The sequence below is a fragment of the Papio anubis genome, chromosome 1 (genome assembly GCF_008728515.1).
Source record: "Papio anubis isolate 15944 chromosome 1, Panubis1.0, whole genome shotgun sequence".
Taxonomy (NCBI): Eukaryota; Metazoa; Chordata; class Mammalia; order Primates; family Cercopithecidae; genus Papio; species Papio anubis.
Genome location: NC_044976.1, coordinates 112,469,232 through 112,491,980, shown reverse-complemented (window position 1 = coordinate 112,491,980; position 22,749 = coordinate 112,469,232). Strand labels below are relative to the sequence as shown.

The 22,749-nt window shown below is 50.2% G+C and overlaps 1 protein-coding gene across 2 annotated transcripts in view; it reads left to right on the top strand.

Annotated features, from left to right (window-relative positions):
- Positions 1–22,749, top strand: part of SYT6 (synaptotagmin 6) — a 66,878-nt gene that overhangs the window by 16,900 nt on the left and 27,229 nt on the right. The gene's annotated exons all lie outside the window — the stretch shown is intronic.

Sequence of the window (22,749 nt, the reverse complement as noted above, 5' to 3'; positions counted from 1 at the left end):
GGCCCCCACAGTTAAACATCAGGAGGAAGAGGACGTGGCAAATCATGCACTATTTATTAAAGCTTCCACGCAGAAGTGACACATGTCACTTCCACTCCCATTAGAACAAGACACATGGTAACTCCTAATATCGAGGGAGAAGGGGCAAATTAATCCTACCGAGTGCCCAGAAGGAGAGCTGGGCATACCTAATGAATAGCACGAATGACGACACAGAGCAGAGTCCCTTCGCTTGGGCATTGTTTTCCCAGTCATGTATGGGAGATGGGGGAGGCCAGCCCAAAAGGAGACCTGACTAACCCCTACACAGGAGGTGGGTGCTGGGCTGTTTGCAATCAGCTGGAATTAACCAGGGAAGGTTTCAAGGAGCTGGGGCTCAAGTTGGCTTTTAAGAGAAGAGAGCACAGGTTTGGCACAGAGAACTGGAGAGGGCACATCTGGAGCCCTTCGGTCTGGCATAGCCCTTCGCTCCAGTCCCGAGTTGAGGAAACCGTATAGCTGCGTCCTGCAGGTATAGCTAGTGTCCTCTCTCTAAGCCACCCCCCCACCCCCAGGCAGCTAAGAGCTCAGTGGGGGCGTTCCCTCCAAGCTCCAGTGGCCTTGCATCTGCTGTCTTGAGTGCTAACAGGTTGAGCAGCAACCTGGATATTTCCTGCGCTGTATCTCTGAGGAGGGGCGACCCCACTCTGTCTGCAGACTCCCACTCAGATAGTCAATACTCAATATCTCTGTGTTGAGCCTGTGAAGAGAGGGGCTGGGAAAATCAGCCCTGCTCTGGCGTGCAAAGGGTGTAAATCTTGATTTGTTCGAAGTGAGAAAGCTTGGTGGGCTCTGCTTACACCCTAGGAAGAGTCTGGGGGACACCCCATTCTCATAACTTGTGCTGACTTTGACCAGTCCAGCCCAATGGCCCAGTGCCTCCCCCACCTTTGCTTTCCTGAAATGTCATCCCTAAGAAGAACATAAGTAGCCGGCTGGCTAGCAGGCAGACGGGGCGGCAGACGGGGTGGATCAGAACAGCAGCTGTGCGGCAGCCCCGGGCCCCAGCGCTCCACCCCATAAATCACTCTGAAGTTTACATCTGGTGCAGCTCTTCCCTGTGGTCTCCTTAGGCTGTGGTTTCATTATGGTAACTGGGCAGGTAGAGAAAAGCAGCTCAGCCCTCCTCAGAGTGAGGCTGCCACCCAGGGAAGGGTGTGAGGGCCAGGGGCCGCAGGAAGCAGAGCTCAGCTCAGCCCTTCTAGGAGCCTCCTTTGCTCCTTGCCAGAGTCCACCATCTGGTGTCTTTGGCTCTAGGCATGACTGGAAGCCTCATGCCTGGGATAAGCAGTCTGTCCCCAAGCACACTTCTCACCTGGATACACCTTTCCACATCCGAGAACCCCGTGGCTGTCCTGCCCTTGTCCCATCACCACTTCCCCAGCCTGGCTTCTGAAAAGGGCAGATCAACCAAAGAGCACGGAACAAATCACCACCATCCTCATCATCCTCAACTATTATCATTATAGCCCCCCTCCCTCTCCTCCTCCTAAGAACACTATGCCAGGCATGGGGGTGAGGGGGGCCTGGGGTAGGAAACCCTCTTTGACCCACAGAAACTTGTCATCTAATTACAGAGACAGGAAAAGTCCATGCAGTAGCTGGCAGTGCAAAGCAGCAAATACGATCCGCTGTGTACGGTTGTAGGAGCCTTAGAGTTAGGACAGCTGGTGAAGGTCTCCTGGATAAGGAGAACTAAATCAGGTGGGGAAGGACAGTCATAAATAAGTCAATAGCCCAAGAGGAAAGGACAGCATTCCAGCCAGGTGCAGAGGGAGTCCAGGTGCAGAGCGAGTCCAGCTGCAGGAGTTTCCCAAGCTGCAGAGCCCCACCCATGCTCAGCCAGTCTGTCTTACTGTCTGAGCTGGATGTTTCTTCTCAAGTGAGTCCCCTGCCACCCTCCAACCCACAGCCCCACCAGCAGATAGAATTCTCAGGAGCAGGTTCATCACCCTGCCAGGCAAGGACTCAAGCAAAAAGAGGGGGAAGAGGTGCAAGAAGGCTGGTGCTTGTACCTATTTGTGGTGCGGTCATATTTTAATTATTTGGGGGCCAGGGAGGCCCAAGTCATCATAGTCACCAGGAATGACAGAGCACTGGGTGTATATGAATTTCCACAGCCAGCACAATGGGGAGCAATACTGACGAGCTGAGCACAGCCAACAGCCAGCTCCCATCTCTCCCATGTGTCTGATTCCATTCCCAGAGCTGCCCTTTGGACCTGAGCTCAGGAATCCAGCAGCTTCAGAAAAACACCTGACATTTCTGCCTCTTGCCTTTGCCAACAAGTTCTCCATGTCAGGCAGGCCTGTTCCCACCTCTCTGCCTGGTGCAAACCAGTCCACCTTTCAGAGCCTAACTGCCGTCATCCTCCATGTGGCCTCCCGGTCTCACAGCAGCTGCCTCTCCAGTGTGTTCTCTGTATCCCCAAGTTATATCCTGAGTCATATTCTACCTTGTAAAGTCCTTCCAATGGCTCAGGAATGGCTTGTGACCCACATTTGACTTTCTCTTGTATTTTCCCTCAGGGCTGAGTGTAAGAACCCAGTACTTTCTTGTTAAATGACCAGTGGCTTACTTAATTCAATTAAAACTATATATGGGTGTCCAAGGAAAAGACTATTAAAGAAGCAGTTGGAATTGAATAGAGTTAACCTGGGAAGGCTTCTTGGAGGAGAAGCAGCTCAAGTAGTATTTAGAAAATGGCTTAGAGCCAGGCTTGGTTGGGAGAGACCCAGCCTGTGCACTTGTTCAGAGGTGAATGGGATGGTTTGTGTCTGGGGTAACCAGTCAGATCAGGTAGTCTGGACCAAAGCAGAGGGTCCGTGACCCACACGCTGAGCAGAAGGAAAGGTGCCATGAGAAAGAGGACTTGGAGGCTGCTCTGTGCTCACCAAAGTGATGTGAATGCTGCCTGTGTTGCTCCCTGAGTTTGTGCAGGAGAGTCAGATTGAGCCCTGGCAGGTGGCACCAGGCAGGTCCCTTGTTCCCGCCCCCGCCCTTGTGCTTGACTTGAAGTACCAAAGCCTGAAACATTTGCATTGTTTTCTCACAAACACAGAACCCTGAGCTCAAGGCTAGTGAAGGGGAGGTACACATCCGGGGAGTCTAGCTCTTTGTTAATTGCAAATCTTAAGCCTCAAGGGACACTCACCTCCCTACCCTAGATTGTTCCAGAGGGAAGTCTGGGCAGCACAGCAGCTCATATGCCCCACTGGCTGGAGAGCCAGAACAAACCGGGCCTGCAGGACAGTCAGAGGCCTCTTGCATTGCGTGGAATTATGAAACTCAGGCCTGGGATGGAAATTTTGGGAGTTCACCACACCCATTCGAGCCCTGGGAAGCGCTGCCCTCCTGCTTCCCCCATCTCTCCTCCTGCCTGGCTTGCCCAAGGGCCCCTGATGGTCTCTTGGGCATACCCAGAGCTTTGCCACTCTCTCTAACTAGAGCTTCAATTGGCTAAAATCACCATGCTCTTCCCTCCTAGCGTCTTCTGCCCCCAGTCTCATTATTTCTAAATAAAGCTGTAGATTTATCATTATAATAGAGCTGCTGTCACCCGGGTTTGCTAACATCTCTAATCTTGTAGTTATTGCTACAGAGGACTCAGACCCCACCGCACACAACTATTCCTGTGGCTATTCCCTCTCCTTCACTGTAGTGGGAGATGAAGGCTGTAATTGGGGCCATAAATACGTGCTGTGCTTGGTGGTGCTAATGGATTCAGCCATCTTCCTGCCTTACCAGGTCCCTACTAGTTTAGAGTGTGCGTGTGTGTGTGTGTGCATGTGTGTTGTTTTTGGACTAGGCTAGAGTGTGTGTGTGCATGCATGTGTATGTGTATGTTTGTGAGTGTGCATTTGTGTGTGTGTGTGTTTTAGGGGTGATGAAGTGTTCCATATACTTCCAGAGAACCTGGACTGAGGGTATGCAGGGAGGAAGGGAGGCCTTAAATGGTAGAATAGCCTCTGGTCGGAAATGAGCAGAGCTGTGCAGAAGGAGTGCAGGCTTTATTGTCAACCCACCCTGAGTTGCATTCTAACTTCCTCACTTTCTAGCTTTAAAACCTTGGGACATTATCTAAACTGTGCCTCAGGTTTGACATCAGCAAGACGGGGATAATAATGGCTTCTAGTCCTATTGGTATTATATGTAGTAAATGAAACAGAGTACACAGCCACCCAGGACAGCACTGTCACAGAGCAATTGCTGAGCCCTATTCCTCTGGTGCCTTCCTGCTATAACACTCCCAGGCCTGACCTTCCCCTTCAGTCCAGGTCACCTGTTCTGACTGGTTGTTGGATATTATGATTCCTTTTTTATTTCTTGTCTTGGCTATGCCGTGTGTTGTCTGTGTGACCTTGAAAAAGTGACTTTCCATCTCTGGGCTGCATTTTCCTCAGTATTAAACCATCTCTAGAGGCCTGTGATTCTCAGCTCCTCCCCCCCTAGGAAGTTCTTGGCTCTCATGCTTTCACAGAACAGAGCTACCCATTCTCTGGAGTGTGGTCTCCATAGCAGAGGCCTAAACCGCACAGTGATAAGCCACCGGGCAGAATTTCCAGACATCTTCACTCTTCCCTTAAATGTCAGTAAGAGTCAGGCCTCTCTTCAAGCCCTTGGGGAATGTCCTCTAGGAGGTTTCTGCCACAGGGGAGGCCCCATCAGCAACCCATCCTCCTCCTTTTCCCATGAGCCACCTTCCTATGCCGGCACTCAGCTCCCTCCCTCCCGTTTCCTTCCCAATCCCCATTTACTGGAATGTGCCGGTCATTACTTATTGAGCTCCTGCTGGCTACCAAGGGCACAACCTGCTTTGCCCTGTTTCATCCTCACCACAATGCTTATGGTGATCCCCTGTATGTAAATAGACAAATGAAGTTTGTTTAAGTGACTTACCCATTGTCACCCAAACAGAAATAATAAAGCCAAGATTTGAACTCATGATCCTTATACCACCAGAGGGAAGCATGGTTACATTGTTTCTTGGGACAGAAAATAAACACCGAAATTGTGCAGCTCATCAGGGGATCCAGAAGAGTGTTTTGTTCTGTTTTTTCTTTGTGGGCTGCTTAGGTTCTCTCACTCATCTCAAAATCTGGTCATTTTGGAGAGTGGGTTTGGTGCTGACATTGGATTCCTTTACCTTTTCCCCCATTTCCTTTCTGTGAGCACTAGGTTTGACGTCCTTTCTCTTTAGTTTAATAGCTATTCATTGAATGCCGACTATGTGCTGGTCAGTGCATCATTGGTCACTTGTTGAATGCAGAGCCATGGGCTGGGCTATGGAAAGGAAGGCAGAGCAAGAGCCCTCCACATCAGGGTGCCCAGGCTGATGGGAACTGTAGGAGATGCCTGTGCCCCCCAGACCCCAAACCCCTCATACACAAGGCACACACCTGGGGACAGACCAGTCCAGGATGCTTACAACACAATTATGCAAGCTGCTGCACTGCAAGCCATGTGCAGAGGTGTTAGGAGACGTGAAGAAAAGAAATCGGAGTCAGATGAGATTGCTCTAGAAAAGCTGCTTCTAGAAAAGAAAAGTTTTAGGCCAGGTTATGTTGATGACAGTGAAGGACAGAGCATGATAAAAGAGGAAGTCAGAGGAAGGCGAGTATGTTTCTTTGTTCTCTTTGGACTTAGGGAAGGATCTAGAGAGAACTTCTCTCTCATAAGATTGGGTTTCTTTTCTTTGTATAATAACTACTTGCAGAGTAATTACTATGTAGCAGGCACCAGGCTGGGAATATGACTTCAACTCCAGTCCTGCCCTGAAGACCTTGCAGTCTGATGGGGGAGGCAGGAAACCAGTTCTGTCGTCTTGGGGACATGCAGGTCCCTCACTGGCCCAGCATGTTGGGGGAAGACAGGCCTCCTGAAATGAAATTGCCTTGCTTGCCTGAAAAAATTTTCTGTTGCATCCTCTTCTCACGCCCACACACTCAAGTCAAATGAGATCCCAGAGTGGCCACAAAAGGCTTTTTCAAGTAGAGCCAAAGAATCAGCTAATTGATCCACTGTGACTCATTGAATCACCCGGGGATGAAGCCTCCCAAAGCTTCATTGACCGGCAGTTCGATACAACGCCTTCAAAGTGTCCACCTTGGATCTCAGGTTTCTAGGTCTGTCCTGGGCAGGAGATGGGCAGGAGTAAGAGGTAAGCGTATTGAATCTTCATCCACTAAACAGGTCTTCAACGAGCCCTCAAAGAACATAGTTGGGTCCTAGAACAACTAACTGGGTATTGAAGGGACGAACATAGTCCTTGCTTTCAAGGGACGAACATAGTCCTTGCTTTCAAGGAACTCACAGTTCAACAGAGGTTTCAGAGCAAGTAAAATCTAATGAAAGGAACACAATTATTTAAATTACATTAAAAGGAAAAAGGGGGAGATTGAGGTGAGTATTGAAGTGAGAAGAGTGAGTGAGTGGGATGAGGGATACAGATGGCTGAAGGAGAATTCAGGAACAAGAACTGAGCTTTGGGAACGCCCACAGCCAGGATGAAGGAGAAAGAGCGGCAGGCAGCAAAGAGCACCGAGCAGGAGGAGATCAAGAGAAAGGGAACAGAGGAAGTCAAAGGAGGAATCACTTGGGAATTATTCATTCAGCAATGACCTGTTTAAGCATCTGCTAAGTGCCAAGCATGGTCCTAGATGCTGAGGATGCAGCAGTCAACAAAGTCCCTGCTCTCGTGGAGCTAATGCTCTAGTGGAGGAAGGCAAATGACTAAGATAAATAGTATGTCTGAGAGTCATAAATGACATGGAGAAAATGAAGCAGGAAGTGTGATAGGAGAGTTGGGTTGGGAAGGGTAGGTTGCGGAGGGTGGGCAGGGGAGACCTCCCTGAGAGGGTGCCCTTTGCGTAGACCTGAAATATGGGAGAGAACCCTGCAGATATTTGCAGGAAGAGAGGTCCAGGCAGAGAGAAAAGACCCTGCAGTGGGATGGCATCTGGCATGATCAAAGAACAAGAAAGAGGCCAGGCACATTGGCTCACACCTGTATTCCTAGCACTTTGGGAGGCTGAGGCAGGAGGATCGTGTGAGGCCAGGATTTTGAGACCAGCCGCTGGCAAAACAAGGAGACCTCGTCTCTACAAAAATTTAAAAAAAAAAAAAATAGGCATGGTGGTGCATGCCTATAATCCCAGCAACTCAGAGGCTGAGGTGGGACAATCGCTTGAGCCTGGGAGATCGAGGCTGCAGTGAGCCATGATCACAGCACTGTGCTGTGATTCATCAGACTGGGCAACAGAGCAAGACTCTGTCTATAAAAAAGAGAGGGAGAGGAAGAAAGAAGGAAGGAAGGAAGGAAGGAAGGAAGGAAGGAAGGAAGGAAGGAAGGAAGGAAGGAAGGAAGAAGGAAGGAAGGAAGGAAGGAAGGAAGGAAGGAAGGAAGGAAGGAAGGAAGGAAGGAAGGAAGGAAGGAAAGAAGGAAGGAAGGGAAAAAAAGAGAAAAACAAAGAACAGCAAGAGGACCAATGTGGCAGAAGCACAAACAGGGCTGGGGAGGGGAAAGAGTGAAAGATAAAGTGGGAGAGGTAAGAGGCCCGAGAGGTTAATATGGTTCCACAACCAAAAGTTCAAAAGGATCACTGCAGCTGATGGGCTGGGACTAGACTACTGTACACAGTCAGAGCAAAGGCAGGAAAGTTAGTGGGGATGTGATTGTCCTGAAAAAGAGATGACAGTAGCTTGAACAAGGATGGTGGTAGGCTTGCGCCTCTCTTTGAGCAGTCCAAGTGAGCCCAGCAGTGGCTCTCCCAGCTGCCTGGCCCCCACCCACCTGGATCAGAAGCCACCAGGTCCTTGGTAGGGCTGCAGGGCTCCCTTGTGTGTTCACTGCTCAGCAGGAGCTGTGCAGCTCCCCTGTTGTCTTTGCTGGATGTTCATTTGCCCCCATGCTCCCCTGGGCCTGGTCTCATAATCCTTGTTATTCTCTGACACCCCCTCCCTTAGACCAATGGAAATGTCCAGTGCATCCTACTCACAGTTTATTCCTTCCACCCCTGCCAATGCAGAGATGGATGGGACCTCTCCTTTGTACCTCTCACCAAAGCAGGGGAGGCGGTGAAGAGCCTGGCTGCCTCCCTGGAAGGATTTCTTGGTCAGATGGGAACATCAAGCAAGGAGCAGCTTTTCCTGCTCCAGAATAGTAACAGCAGCCCTAACCTCAGACCTCATGTCCTGTAGTGACTAGGAGGAAATTGGAGGTTGGAGGGTGCAGGGAGGGGTCCCTCCATGCTCAAAGCTCAGATCCTGAGAATGTGCCTCACTGTGTCCGGTCCCAGGTTCTAAAGCCAACAGGACCTTGACTTTTCTGGGACTGCCCAGGGGGCCAAGGCTCCTCTAGAGAAGGATTGCTGAAAATCCACCAAGAGCCCAGAAAGGAAAGAGGAGAGGTGTGGGTTCCACACTCCATCCCACGGGCAGCCTTCACTAGGGCCTCCATGGTCAATCCGGGAGTCGGGTCACACACTCCCACAGCTGAGCAGCAGCAGGTTCCTTCCGCCACAGGTGAGGACTCCAAGTCCACAAACGGTTCCTGCTGCAGAGGTGACGGATGTGCCCCTACCCTTCCACACTCTCTCACTTGAGCCAAAATTAGGACCTGTAGCTGTTCTTGGTTCCAGGGGGCTAAAGGTTTCCCATGTGATGCCGGAAAACAAAGCTAATGGTCCAGACAGGGCTCTGACCTGCAGTAAGCAGAGCTGCTCAGCTCTGCTGGCCTTGGGTGTTCTTATTTAAGTTGTTTCTAAACTTGGCCTTTCACAATAGGTCCTTCTCCGCTGCTTCAGAAGAAATGGCCTTACAAGGCTGCCAGAGGCCCAGACAGTGGAGACAGTTCCACGTTCACTCTTGATGAGTTCCCTAGCCTCCAGACAGCCCCATTGCCCACTCAGGCCAGCTTCCTGTAGGGCACAGCTCCCACTGGCAACCAGACCACAACCCTGTCTTCCCTCCCTCCCTCTGCTCACAGCCTGCTTCAGCACAGAGCTGGTGGGCAAGCCGACCCTGCCCCCAGCCCAATGTGCCCCTCATTAGTATGCTGTGCCTCTGGATGGAATAAATATCTAATCTTTCCTTTACAAGAGGATGAATGGGAAATCATTAGGCAACGAGCTCATGCATCAACAAAAAGTGATTTCTCCAACACAGATGTACCTCTCATGCTTCCCCCGACCTTGCTCCCAGAACATATGCACTTGCTTAGTGCTTCCACCGCCTAATAACACACAATGACATTTTCTCCTGGAGAGAGACTATTTGGTCGCAAGGAAAGCAGCAGCCAAACATCCCCTCTGGGCACTGTCACAGACTTTCGAACTCCAGGATTCATCCAGGAGGAAGGGAATGCAGTTTTCTAGATCAGCAGCAATTCAGAGAGACTAGGGTCATGGGGTGTAACTATGACCAGAATCGCAACCAACTCGGGAGAATTGGAGCAGTCCCTGAGGGGCTTCACATTTTCCTGCGGACCACGGTGTTATGACTCCATATTTTCATGGACTTGGGGGTGGTCAGAGCTAGAAAGAGCCTCGGAGATGACCTGGCTCAACCTCCTCCTGCCATAGATGAGTAATCTCAGACCAGAGAAGTCTCACACCTTGCTTGGGGTGGTTGGGAGTCAATGCAAATCTGGGCTCCAAAGCAGGTCTTATGAGACCCAGCCCATGCCCTTCCTACTGCCTTCCTAGTTTCTGGATTTTTATAGGAAATTCTCTTGCCTTGTTTTTACTCTTTCCTTCCCAGGCCCCTGCCCACTCTCTGCCTTCATCCTGTGCCCATGAGCCTCTCTCTCCTGTAGGGAAGAGGTGAAAGAGAGAATTTGGAGTTAAAGGCATGAAATGTCAAAGGGCACAGAGCAAAAACCCCCTCCCCTATCCCAAAAGTTAGTCTTTTCCATGCAAGGAAGACCTAAGACCAGAAATAGGCAAACCAACAAGCAACATCAACAGGAAAATCTAGGAAAAAAGAGGCCATTTATCAAAGTGTTTTGACCCTGAGCCAATTAACTCCCACCCAAAATCTCCCCATGGTACATAAATATTTCTATCTTAGAGGAGGAAGGAGACAAGGTGAGCCATAGAGTATAGGTCAGCCTTGTCCAGTTGCTAGCATATTTTATAGTGTTTTAGTGTCAGCAGCAATACAGAAAAATGTGGTCTCTACAGCAGCCATCCTCCCCCTCCCTCCAGCCCCCACGCCCCTGCCAACCCTGAGCCCATCTGGCCCTCATTCATCCTCATCAGCCATCCACTGTAGCCACATTTTCCTCTCATGTCTGAATTGACACCTACTCATTCTCCATGAATATTTAATATCTTCCTTTCTGGACAAAGTCTGTGAGACCTTGAGGGCCTCTCTAGGGCTGCACTGAAATCTGGGTAGAAAGCTTTCCATGGAGTCCACTTGGCCTTGGGATGAGGGAATTAGGGTAGAGAGACAGCCCCCGGACAGGATGAGCCACAGCACGATGTTCACCCATGTCTGGCCAGCACAGGCTGGCACTGCCCTCTGTCTTGATGGACTGAAAAGCACCAATGATTGCCTCAAAAGACTGTCATTTAGAGCCCTACCCGGCTGATTGTCTGGATGTGACACAATGTGGAGTTCACCAACATCCTTGACCATGGGTCGGGTTTCCCTAGAAGCTAGTTTATCTTTTCTTCACAAAACCCGTGTCTGATATATTTGAAGTGGGAGGGAATGGAGGTGGGATCAGGAAGGGGTGCGAAAACAAGCCTCAGATGACAATTTATGTGCAGAATTCCAACTGCAGGTTAAGCAGGGTGTCCACCAGAGCTTCTTGGCCTCCTGTGTGCCAGGCTCTAAGTGCCATGGTTTATTCATTCCTCACCCCTGCCTTGCAGGGTCGGTACTGGTGTTATCCCCAGTCTTCAGATGAAGCAACTCAGGCAATCTGCTCAAGGTCACCAGGCCGGTGAGCAGCAGGGGTTTACCTGGCCAGCCGGCTGCATGTGCTCCAAGCCCTCCCCATCTTGCCTTCTCAGGAACTGGCTAACACAGGCTCCCTCCATGTGTCCTGCCTCTTCCTGGGGTGGGGAAAGCATATATGAGCATAGTCTCTTCTGGCACCAACGTTCCAGCTCTTCCTAAATGTCATCCTCCTCTTGGTCTCTGATGGCTCTTCCTTTATTGACCCAGTCACGGAACACGGGCCTAGCGCCAGCACACCCCAAGCAACACAAAGTGAGGAGCAGCACTTAACTGCAGTTCTGTTGTGATGGAGAGTACCACTTCCCAGCGGCACAGCAGACTGCTGATGGGCACCTGCCCCCAGCTCCCCACCGCTCCCATCATTCTATTGTCTTCCCTCTTCATTCCCCAAAAGTTCCAGGCCTCACATCCAAACAACTACACATCCCTCTTTCAATTGCCTGACTTCTCTCCAGCCCCAGCCCCAGCTGCGGCTCAGTTGCAGCCCCATCTTCTCACATTTAAAACCCAACAAGGTTGCTAATTGAATAACTGGCCATCATTTCCAGGAGCAGTGGGGACCCTAAGATTGTTATATTGCCTTTACCAGGCTCCACCCTCCATAGAAGGCTTTTATGGTTTCAAATGGCATTTGCTTTCTCTGTTTCCTAAGAATTTCTATGGCCATTGGCATTTCTGTGGGGCTTATAAAGCCATTTTCCTATATATGCCGAGAGAGGCCCCTCCTTAGGGCTTGGCTGGAGTTGCCACCTGAGATAGGAAGGCGGAAGCCACTTCCATCTCAACCCTCCCAGTTCTGCAAGTCTCCTGAGAATGAACCAGTCCTTCCGTCCAAAATGAAGCCTGAGAAGAAGGCCCCAGCCAGGTGGAAGAATTGGATGGGGTCTCAGCCAGAAAAGAGACAGAGTGTTAGAGATAAATGTCCATAAAAGAGAGGATGCCACTCCACGGGGACAGGCAGAGAGCTGCCAGGGAAAGACGTGAGGAGGGGCCTGTGCAAGTGTCCTGGCCACCTGGGGCTGGAGACCCTGAGGCAGTGTCGTTTGCTTTGTCTGTGGCTATTTCCTTTTGTTCACCTTTAGTATCTGAAGTTCTTTTTTATACTACCAGCCTCTTTCAAGGATGTGATGGGAACCAGGAGCAGGGTTTGGGGCTACACTTGGGTTGGAGCTTTAAAGAGAATTCAGGGACAGAACATGAAGGAGCACCTAGAACCAGAAAGAAAACCCAAAAGGAAAGAAGGGGAATGTCCAGGGGAAGAGACAGAGGGTCTTTCTTCAGCCACCCTGGCCCCCTGCCAGCCTTCTCCAGAGCTCCTCTCTGCTGCCCCCAAAAGGCTTTGCACCTTGTTTGAATAAAAGAGGTCACCGCTTTGTAGAAGGAGAGGGGAGAGGACAGCCTCTCACGCCACCCCTGCACCCACGGGAACGGCACTGGCGTGGGGCTCTTTCCCAGGGTGAGTCGGTCTCTCCTCGAGCCTTTGGTTGACTCACATCTCTGTAGTGACACATTGGACCATGTGCTAGGAAGAGTCCAACTTCCAGAGAGAAAAAAACAGCTCTGGCGGTGTGTCCTGACAACATGATAAGCACTTCCCTTCTTGAGAAGTTGGGGACAGGGCTAGCTTTGTGACTTGAGGCACCTGCTTGAAAATGCCTCCTCCACATTGTCAGAGTCATCTCCAGCTGAGTCACTCCTGCAGGGCCCTGTAAGAGCGACACTGCTGGGAGCCCTGCCCAGCCCCTCCCAGGATCGATACATCAGAGGAACTAGCTGAAAGTCAGCTGGAAGCAAAAAGGCAGGAAGGAGGGCACACGGAACAGCCAAGCTCAGAGTGCCTCGCAGGCCCTGGAGACAAGAAGGTGTGAGTCAGGATTCTAATGCTGACAAGCTGTGCTGGGCGGGCAGGCCCTGGACAGGCATTTTGAAAGTGGGGGATTAGGGCTCAAGGTGACTCTTATGGGGGAAATTATGAGAACCAATATTTCTTTGTGCTGCTGGGCCTTTTTGGTAAGTTTGTGGAGAACAAGAGGCCGGGGGAAAGGCTGGCAGTGAAGGCCTTTGTAACTCCGACTCCTGCTGGCAGGGTGTTTTTAGTGAATCCTATCCAAGTGCAGGCAGCCACCCAGCTCTTTTTAGGGAGTGGGCGTTCCCTAGGAAAGTATTCCCCCAACCCTATTTGGAGAATTTTTACCAGAGAAACTCTGGCTGCGCTCCTGTCTGCGTCCTGCAAGAGATAAGGAAGCAGAATCTGAGCAGAGCCCTCCGCCACCCACCCTGAGTCTTCCGCCACCCACCCTGAGTCTTCCGCCACCCACCCTGAGTCTGGCCAGACCCCAGGCAGCCCCCTGTGTGTGTGTACATAGGCTCATGTACACACACACACACACACACACACATGCACACGCTGTGTCCACCACACGCCAGGGAAGCAGCAAGGGGCCTGTTCCTGTTCCATCTTGTTTAATTGGCTTTCTGTCACTCCTCCTCCCCACAGAGGACTCCAGTCCCAGGGACATTTTTTAGTTCCCCTAAGAAATTCTGTTTGGAAAAGAATTTCAAGGAGAGCTCACAGCCTGAAGATGATGTGCCTTATGAATACCCTTAAGGGTGATTATAATAAAACCCAAACCACTTCCATGTCAGTTTGTGTCTCTCACGTGTTGAGAAAGGAGGACAAAGATTCTCTCTTCATTTCACTCACAGGGAAGCTGAGGCCCTGATAATGGTGTAGAGCCTTCAAGGCCATGGAGTCAGCTCTGGGCTCTCAGTCAGGGTCCATGAGACCCTGCAAGGGGCATGGATCCAAGGGCAGACTCGGTGCCAGGCCCCAAGAGCCTGCAGCTAAGCAAGAGTTGGAGTCAGGAGGCTGGGGCTTGAAGCTGGCCTCTGCTGTGTGGTCTGTCAAACCACTTCACCTCTCTCTTTCCTCCTTAGCCAAATGTGGACAAGAATCTCTACCACAGGGCTGTGACTAGGGTGCAATACGATTTCCATGAGAAATGGGTTTTCCATTTCCATGGGTTCTTGCCATGGTTTATGGCTCTTGAATCCAACAACAATAACTAATGTGTTTATAAATGAATTTCCAAGGATATATTCTTATTTAACCTCAATACAGGAAGGTATCAGTATTTCTATTTTACAGATGGGGAAAACTAAGGAAATTCCCTGAAGTCACACAGTTTTAAAATGATAGAGCAGAGAACCAAAACTGAGATCATTTTCTTTAAATGCTCTATAACTCATATATTTTACCGTTCTTTGCCTCAAGGTAAAGTATTACATTCTTATTTTAGATATTTTAGAAAATGCAGAAAGCCACCAAAAATACATTTCACTAGAAGCCCATTCTCCCAAGAATACTGCAACTCACATTTTGATGAGCCCCCGAGTCCCCCTGTTGCTTAGAAAATGACGTGAATGCAGTGAAGGGCGGGGACTACCCTGCAGACTGTGAGGGGTTGATGCACTGGCTGGGTTGGGCCTACAAATGTCTAGGATTAAGGAATTTTGGAGGAATGCCGGAAAGAAGGGAAGATGTGGAGTGGAGAACAAGAGGGAGGAGAGTGCGAGGTGTGCAGGGCCAAGGCTCCGAGGAGGGATAGTGAGGACAGGCCTGAAGATCTGGCAGGCTCCAAGCCAGCCTTCTCACCAAAGACCAAGGCCACTGCCCATCTCATATCAGCAAGTCCTTGAGCATTCTGAGATGTTAGGAGTAGGAGGGGCCATGGTCTTCTCAGATGATGTTGAGATCCTAGAAGACACTCTGGAGAGTCCTACAACCTCACAGGGACTGCCAACCTCCCCCTGGGGGGGCTTGGGGGTTATGCAGACATCGCCTGTCCCTCTCTGGCCAGTTAGCTGCCCAGTGGGCAGGGCAGTAGGGACAGCTTCAACTAAGGCCCTGACTCTAGGCATGGACAGCGTGCGGTTTGATGCAGCTCTGTTCTCCAGCCAGGGCAGCATCAGTAGCTCCTTCAAGCCACACAACCCTGGGTATCTTCCCCGTGACGTAGGAGTAGGTCCCAGACAGCCATGCCCTCTTTACCAATCCCTGAGTGCAGGTGCCCCAGGGGCAGGAACCCCATCTCGTAACTAATAACAACAATATTAGTAACAAGTTACCTTGCCTTTATATAGCACTATTGAATTTACGGAGCCTTTTTGCACACATTGTCTCATTTAATCCTCAGCAGGTAGGAGGAATTATCCTAATTCTGTAGATAGAGAAAATTAAGCTAAGAGAGGCTAAGTGAATTATCTGAGGTTGCACAGCATGTAATAAAAACATTTATTTATTTTGCTTGTCACTTTGTGTTGCTCCAGAAAAGATTTAACTAGCTTATAGGACATATGACAAGATTAAAAATAAGTTTAAAACATCATTAAAGAGTAGCAAAAAATAAGTGAAAGAAAGTAAAATTCTGGAGCCCAGAGAGTGCCCTACACAATGTGTACGCCCTGCCGTCCAAACCTGCCCAGAGGCAGGCCACATGAGTGACTTGAAGCATTCTGGCAGATAATACAAAAAGGGAAAGATAGTCACAGAATTCAGTGTCCATTAAGTAAAGACAAACCAGAGGCCTAGGAAACACAAAGCTATTCCTGGTTCTAGGACAGGAGAAAATTTTCTCCTGAGGGCATCACATGGTGAACAGCATCACGGGGGCGGATCATAGCGTGGTCTTTGAATTCTGAGACCTCCTGAACACCTCTATGCCTTCGGTTCTTCAACTGCAAAGTGGGGGTAATTATAAAACCTAGCTCACAAATTTGTTGTAACAAATACATGAGAATCTTTAAAAGAGTTTTGCTTTTTTGTTGTTTTGTTTTGTTTTTTAAACGGAGTTTGGCTCTGTCGCCCAGGCTGGAGTGCAGTAGTGCAATCTCAGCTCACTACAAGCTCCGCCTCCTGGGTTCATGCCATTCTCCTGCCTCAGCCTCCCGAGTAGCTGGGACTACAGGTGCCCGCCACCACGCCCGGCTAATTGTTTGTATTCTTAGTAGAGACGGGGTTTCACCATGTTAGCCAGGATGGTCTTGATCTCCTGACCTGGTGATCCGCCCGCCTCGGCCTCCCAAAGTGCTGGGATTACAGGCATAAGCCTGGCCTAAAAGAGATTTTTAAAAACAAGTTACTGAGAGAACGTGTAAAGCTCCGTCAAACCTTACTCAGTCAGAGCTCCAGAAGCATTGGGTGAATAATTCTCAGGGACAACCTTTCAGAAAATCAAACTGGCTTGGCATGGTGGCTGAGGAAGACCCTGGGGTCTGGCTGCCTTTGTTCAAGCCGTATCTCCACACTCTTTAACATAACATCTCCATGCTTGTTCTCTCATCTGTAAAATGTGGGTAAAACTTACCCTTTTCCATAAGGTTGTTGTGAGGATTAAAGAAGAGAATTCACACAAATCTCAGCCAAGTGCCCATCGGCACACAGCAGGAGCTCAAGGAACGCCAGCTATGTGTAGTACCTTTAAAGTTCTTCCTTATCATCATCCAGTGTTAGAGGTAGGCAGTCCCTGGAATTTGGGACTTTCCAAATTACTGGAGCCCTGAACCCTGGCCTTGCATCCAGTAAGTACTCAATTTATACTTGTGGGATGGAATTGGAAAGTAAGAGAAAGGGATTCCAGCTTAGTCTAGGAGCTGGAAAACTCCAAGTAGAATCACCAGGGACGCACAGCCCTTCCAAGCCTCTGTTTTCTGATATGTGAAACGAGAAGGAGCCTTTGCATTCTCTGGGGACCCTTGAGCTCTCACACTGATCCCCAGAGAGGTCTTTACACTTCAACTACTAACTGCAGAGGGGGCTTGGTTGGGAGTTCTTTAAAGAGAGGCATCAGGTCGACTTGATTCCCACCTTTATCCCTAGGAAGGACTGGGCTGGGACTGAGTTGCTGGATGCTCTGCAGAACTGTGGCGTGTGCGGAGGGCAGTGATCACAGAGACATAGGAGCCACCCCAGGTCCAGGAATCTGTGATTTCCCGCTGCTGGGCCTGGCAGAAAGGGGCTTGGGTATATGCCTGGGAATGGGCTATTTCCACTCCCGTTTAGGACCCTGCCCCCTTGAGGAAGCGTTGCCTCAGCTGACACCGACAGGAGATGGCTCTGTCTGGTGTGAGAGGAGAGGCAGATGGGGGTGGGGGAGGATGGAAGAGGTGAGAGAGGAAATGCTGACTGCTGTGTGGGAAGCCAAAGAAAGCTGGGCATCGCCTGGGGGAAGGAACCCGAGCCGTGGGGACAGCTGGGGAGCAGCAGGCCCCTCTGCAGCAGCAGCAGGAGGCCCAGGGACACCCCACCTGAGGGCCCGGCATGGCCTGTGGGCTGTGGCCTCCTCTGGAGGCCAGGCAGCGCTATTCCTGAGCAGGGAGGTCTCCAGGTTCACACAGTGCAAAGAGACAGTTTCTCTAAGCTAAAGGGAGGATCTGCAAACTTCTGTTGTGGTGCTCAGGCGACCCTTGGCATCAGGACCGTCCAGTGCCTCGGCTTCTCCCTGGGCCTCTCTCCTCCCAGCCTGAGCCTCACTCTGTTTCTGCCACTCTGCACTTGGTGCCTGGAAGGGAGGCAATAACTATTAGTGTCACCTGCTTACCAATGGGAGACGTTAGCTGGCTCTGGCAGAACATGTGGCCTATAATTTTTGGAGGAGTTACAATAATGGAGCTAATTTGGTGCTTCATCGTGGTGCTCCTGGGTGAGCAGGGGGAAGGGAGGCCTGGGGCCTGGTTTAGAGGAACCTCCCAGCAAAGAACTCTGTACTTCCTGGGGAATCTCTGGGATCCTGGCCCCATGTTCCCTCCCTCCTGTCCCCCTCTCCCACACCGCTTGCTTCTCCTTCCAGTGAGGCATTGTCAGGATGCAGTTTGGAGATGGCTGAAGCCAACCCACCAGCGGCCAGAGGCAGCTCCGCAGCGGGATGGAGCAGGAAGGGGCCTGAAAGTGTCTGAGGAGTTTGCTCTGCACTAGATCCCTGCCAGGTGTCTTCAGTGCATACACTCACTGGGCTTCACAGTTCACCCTATTTCTCTAATGAGGAGGCGAGGTCATCTGGTACAATGCTCTCATTTTACAGCTGAGGATGCACAGCTCAGGGAGGCACAGTGACTTGCCCCATATCATTCTACTGATTCGCAGCAGAACCAGGATTTGAACCCAGGCCTCCGAGAGCCAGCTTAATTTTTCCCTTAAGTTCCCTTACTGGGAACATCTGAACTGAAGCCTGAGAAGACACAGGATGCCCTCCCCAATCCTACTGATTGAAGGTGCTGCTGGGTAGGGAAGCCCAGGGCTGGGAGGGAAGACAGAGCCAGCAAATCTACTCAGCTTCCATGGGGTCCTGCAGGCAGGAGCTGGGACCTCTGAAATCCAGGCTAGAAGATGTCTCATGCCCACCCTCTACCCAGGAACAACTCCAAGGCAGCTGCCTCTTCCTCCATCTCTTGCTGGCTTAGACATCCATGGGGCATACCTGGCCCCTCAGCCCACCAGGCAGGCAGGGGGGACAGCACACCCAGTGGGCTCAGTGCCACCACCTGCCTCCATGTGGCGGGAGAATGACAGGCTTACAAACAGATTGCATTCTTGCTACATGCACGTCTTGGTTTTCCTACTAGCAGCTGGCCACACCCTCCCCATGGTTTCCTCTTATGCCTCTGAATCAGGGCAAAAGACACCTGCCTCACAGGAGCCACCTCAAGCATGACAATACTGCCCATCGTCAGAAAGAGTCAGAGACGTTCAGTGAGTTTTACAGTCACACAGCTGGAAAGCAGCAGGTCAGGGATTTGAACCCCAGGTTCTGCGCCCAACTCCATGCATCGCTCCTTGGATCTGTTTATACTAAAACTCCTGTAGCTGACTCATGGTTCTTCCCTTCTGGATCATGAGTCAGGAGTTCTTCATCGATGGTTAGTTGTGGGTCTAGATGAAAGGCCACCAAAATGCCTAAAACATTATGAGACCAAGGGAAGGTTCTCGGTCTTGGTGAAGAGAAGGTAGAGTCAAAACTCATACAGTCTTAGAAGGCATAACCTCTAAATTATGATGTAATAGTAGGTAGGAACTAGGAGGGAAGACATAGATGCCCCAGGCACTGGGTCAGCCATCTGGGAGGACTTTCTGAGTTCCAGGAGGGGATGGAACACTGGAAAAGAGGCATTGATTGTTAAGCTGAATGTGGTCTTGCTGGGGAGCTGGGACTGGATAAGCTGGCTGATCTCTTGGAGCCTCTTGCTTCCTAGTGACATATGATTGGAGTTGCTTTGCTCTGATCCTTAAATATCCCACACCAAGGGAATGAGTTTTGAGATCTGACACCTTCAACTCTCCCAAGAAGCCTGTAGGGACTACAGACCATCTCCTCACCCCTCCTCAAGACCTAAGGAAGCAAGGAAATAACAGTGAGGAATATAACTACAACTTTACAGGAGACAGGGGAAACACTTCACCAGCTCAAAACTTTTTCATATATAAACTTTTTCCTCCTCCTAGTCCTGGTGGCTGCTCCCCAGAGAACTCAGGTACAAAGATCTGTGCAGAGAGGGCCCAGGGTTCTTCCACTAAGCTGCCACGTTGGGGACAAGAGCTTTGGCCCAGGTGTTCTGTCCCTGCTGGCCTAGCTTCTCCCCCTCCCTCCTTCCCCTGAGGCAGTGTCTGCTGCAGCAGTTTGGCACTTGGTGAGACAATGACACAACAAGGACTTTCGTGAGAAATGACAGGCTGAGGCCAGGGTGCTGCACTAGCAGGTTTAAGTGAGTGAGATGGATCCTATCATAGTCTGTAATGCAGGGTGACACCATCCATTTGTCTTCTTTCAAGAGGGGCAGGTGGGGGCAGGCAGAAGGGAGGTAAATATTCTAAGTCTCCGAGCTTCCTCTCTTGTGCTTCTTGCTTCCAGAACACCAAGAAATTTCACCTTCAAAACCTACATGGTCCTCGGCAGCCCTAACCCTCAATAACCAGGGACAGAAGATGGGGTGGAGTGGGGTGGAGCATGGACAGTCCCAGAGGAGGCTGGGTGGGATGGAAGAGAAGAGCAACGCCTTCAGAGTCAACAAAGCCAAGCTTGGCACACAAGACCCTAGGCAAGTTACTTAACCTCTATGATTTTCAGTACAATGTAGAGATAATTATGTGTTCCTGCCAGGCATAGAGTATGAGTAAAATGAATTTAGTATGTGTTAAGGGCTGGGCGCGGTGGCTCATGCCTGTAATCCCAGCACTTTGGGAGGCCAAGGGGGATGATCACGAGGTCAGAAGTTTCAGACCAGCCTGGACAACATGGTGAAACCCCATCTCTACTAAAAATACAAAAATTAGCCAGGCATGGTGACATGCACCTGTAATCCCAGCCGCTCAGGAGGCTGAGGCAGGAGAATTGCTTGAACCCAGGAGGCCGAGGTTGCAGTGAGCCAAAATCGCGTGCCACTGCACTCCAGCCTGGACAACACAGCAAAACTCTCAAAAAAAAAAAAAAAAAAAAAAAAAGTGTTAAGTACCCAACATAGTCCCTACGAACTAGTAGATGATCCATGACTGTTAGTCTCCTCCCCTCTTGACTTTGGCTTTAATCACCAAAATAAGTAGATTCAAAGAAGTGGAAGACTCTTCAAAATCCTGGCCAGAGTACGTGTGTTCAATTGGTTCTTCCAACTAGATAAAAGCAATGGTTGTCAGTTCCTGAGACTTCCCTGGGGCTTGTTAAACACAGAAGTCCCTGCCTTCTGGTGAGGGTAGCATCCAAGAATTTGTGTTTCTGATTATTTCCAAGTGATGCTGACCTTATTGGTCAGGAACACATCCTTGGAGATCTATTGCAATAAGGAATATTTACAGAATGGTGTCAGATATCTTTGAAACACTGTCTTTGCTTAATACCTAATTTTCTTAAACCCTGAAAATTTGGATGAGTCAGCTTCTTGCTAAAATATAGCTACCGAGTGTGCCTTGTGGTGCACAGGAAAAAGGCAAAGGGAAGTGGTGAAGGCCAGGACCAGTCCAGCAGCCCACATGGCTTCAATCCTTCGGAACCCTTGCTTGTGCCTAATAAAAGAGAAGAGGCCCTTTCATTCCTTAACTTTTGCTTGGTAGCCCTGATATTTAATGACTTCGGTTGCATTAGGACGTGTTCCATGTCACAGAGATTCTAGTAGGGTCTGACCTGGGGCAACCTCAGAATCTCTCGCCTTATGTCACGAACTGAGGCTATGTAACATTCACCTGGGAAGCCTGTCAATAATGCAAACATCCAGGCACCCCCTCCAGAGATGACGACTCAGTAGATCTTGGGTGCAGCTCAGGAATCAAGTCCCCACCCCCCAAGCTTCTAATGCAGGGAATATTCAGCCCACCCCCTGAGGAATACCTATGAGTCTCCACCCTGAAACCATCTCAATAACCACAGCAACCCTCCTGGGGAGACCAGAGGCTGAGGTTAAGCAAAGGCCTACTCTTGTCAGCCATTCATTTTGCCACTTTAACCAGGTGAACCCCCACAAAGCTGAGTTGCTCATTAATTCAACAAATACTTGTCAGCATCTGTTATACACCAGGCACTGTGCTCAGTACCGAGAATACAGTGGTGAGTAAAATATGGGGTTGAGATTTGGGTGAGGCAAGTGAAGTACCCAGGAGGCAGAATGGAAGGGGGCACTCACTCTCGGATACACGCATGAACCTGACAGTGAGCACCTCCTTCACTTTTGTACCTGGGCACCTGCTTTGCCTCACCCTCATCCTGGCCCTGGCAAAATAGACCCAGACCTGTCCTTTGGGAACACAGTTGGCAGCAGAGGGAGGAGCTGAAGGAAGTGGCCTGAGATGAGTGGGTCTCTGCCATGTGAAGAGCTGGGGAAGGAACGGTCAATCAGAGGAAGAGAAAGTGCAAAGTCATGGGGCAGGAATAACCTAGGGCATTTAAGGAAGCCTGTGAGGAGAGCCCTGGCACAGGGGAGGCTGAAGAGTCAGCCTTGTTGTGGAGGGCCCTGTAGATCTTGGTAAGTGCTTTTGTTTTTATTCCTATTGCAAGGGGATGCCATTGGAGGTTTTAAACAAGGAGTGGTACAATCCATTTTCCATCTGGGGAAGAGCACTCTGGCTGCTGCGTGGAGAATGGGGCGGGAGAGCAAGGGAAGCAGGGAGGGCAGATAGGAGGCAGCTATATGCGGGCGGGGGTAGGCTTTGGCCTCCGTGTGGCACTGGAGATGGAGAGAGGTGGGTGGACTTGAGATGGAATTTGGAGTTAGAATTATCAGGGCTTGATGATGACCTAAATCCAAAAGAGGAAGGCAGATGTCCACAAAGATGTCTCATTTCTGGCTTGAGCAACTGGGTGGATGGAAGGGCCACTTACAGGTTGGGGAAAATTAGAGGAGAATGTAAACAGAAGATGAAAAGGGCAACTTTGAACCTCTGAGAAGTTCTAGATTTCCAGCCACATGGCCATGTCATTTTGGATATATGAGTCTGGAGTCTAGAAGAGATGTGTGCAGAAGGGCCATAAACTCAGGAACCATTAGTGTGGAGACGGATATTGACATTACGGCTGAGTGAGGAGAGGAGAGGCTTAACAAACCCCACTGTTTAGAGGCAGGGATGGGAGAAGAGGCTGGCACAGGAGACCTGAAAGAGGCAGCCAGAGAGGTGGGAGAAGAATCCGAAGGAAGTGTAGTTTTCAAGAGTAGGGCAGTCAACTCTGTGAAAGGTTGGAAAGAGCTTCTCTACGGAACACCTTGCCA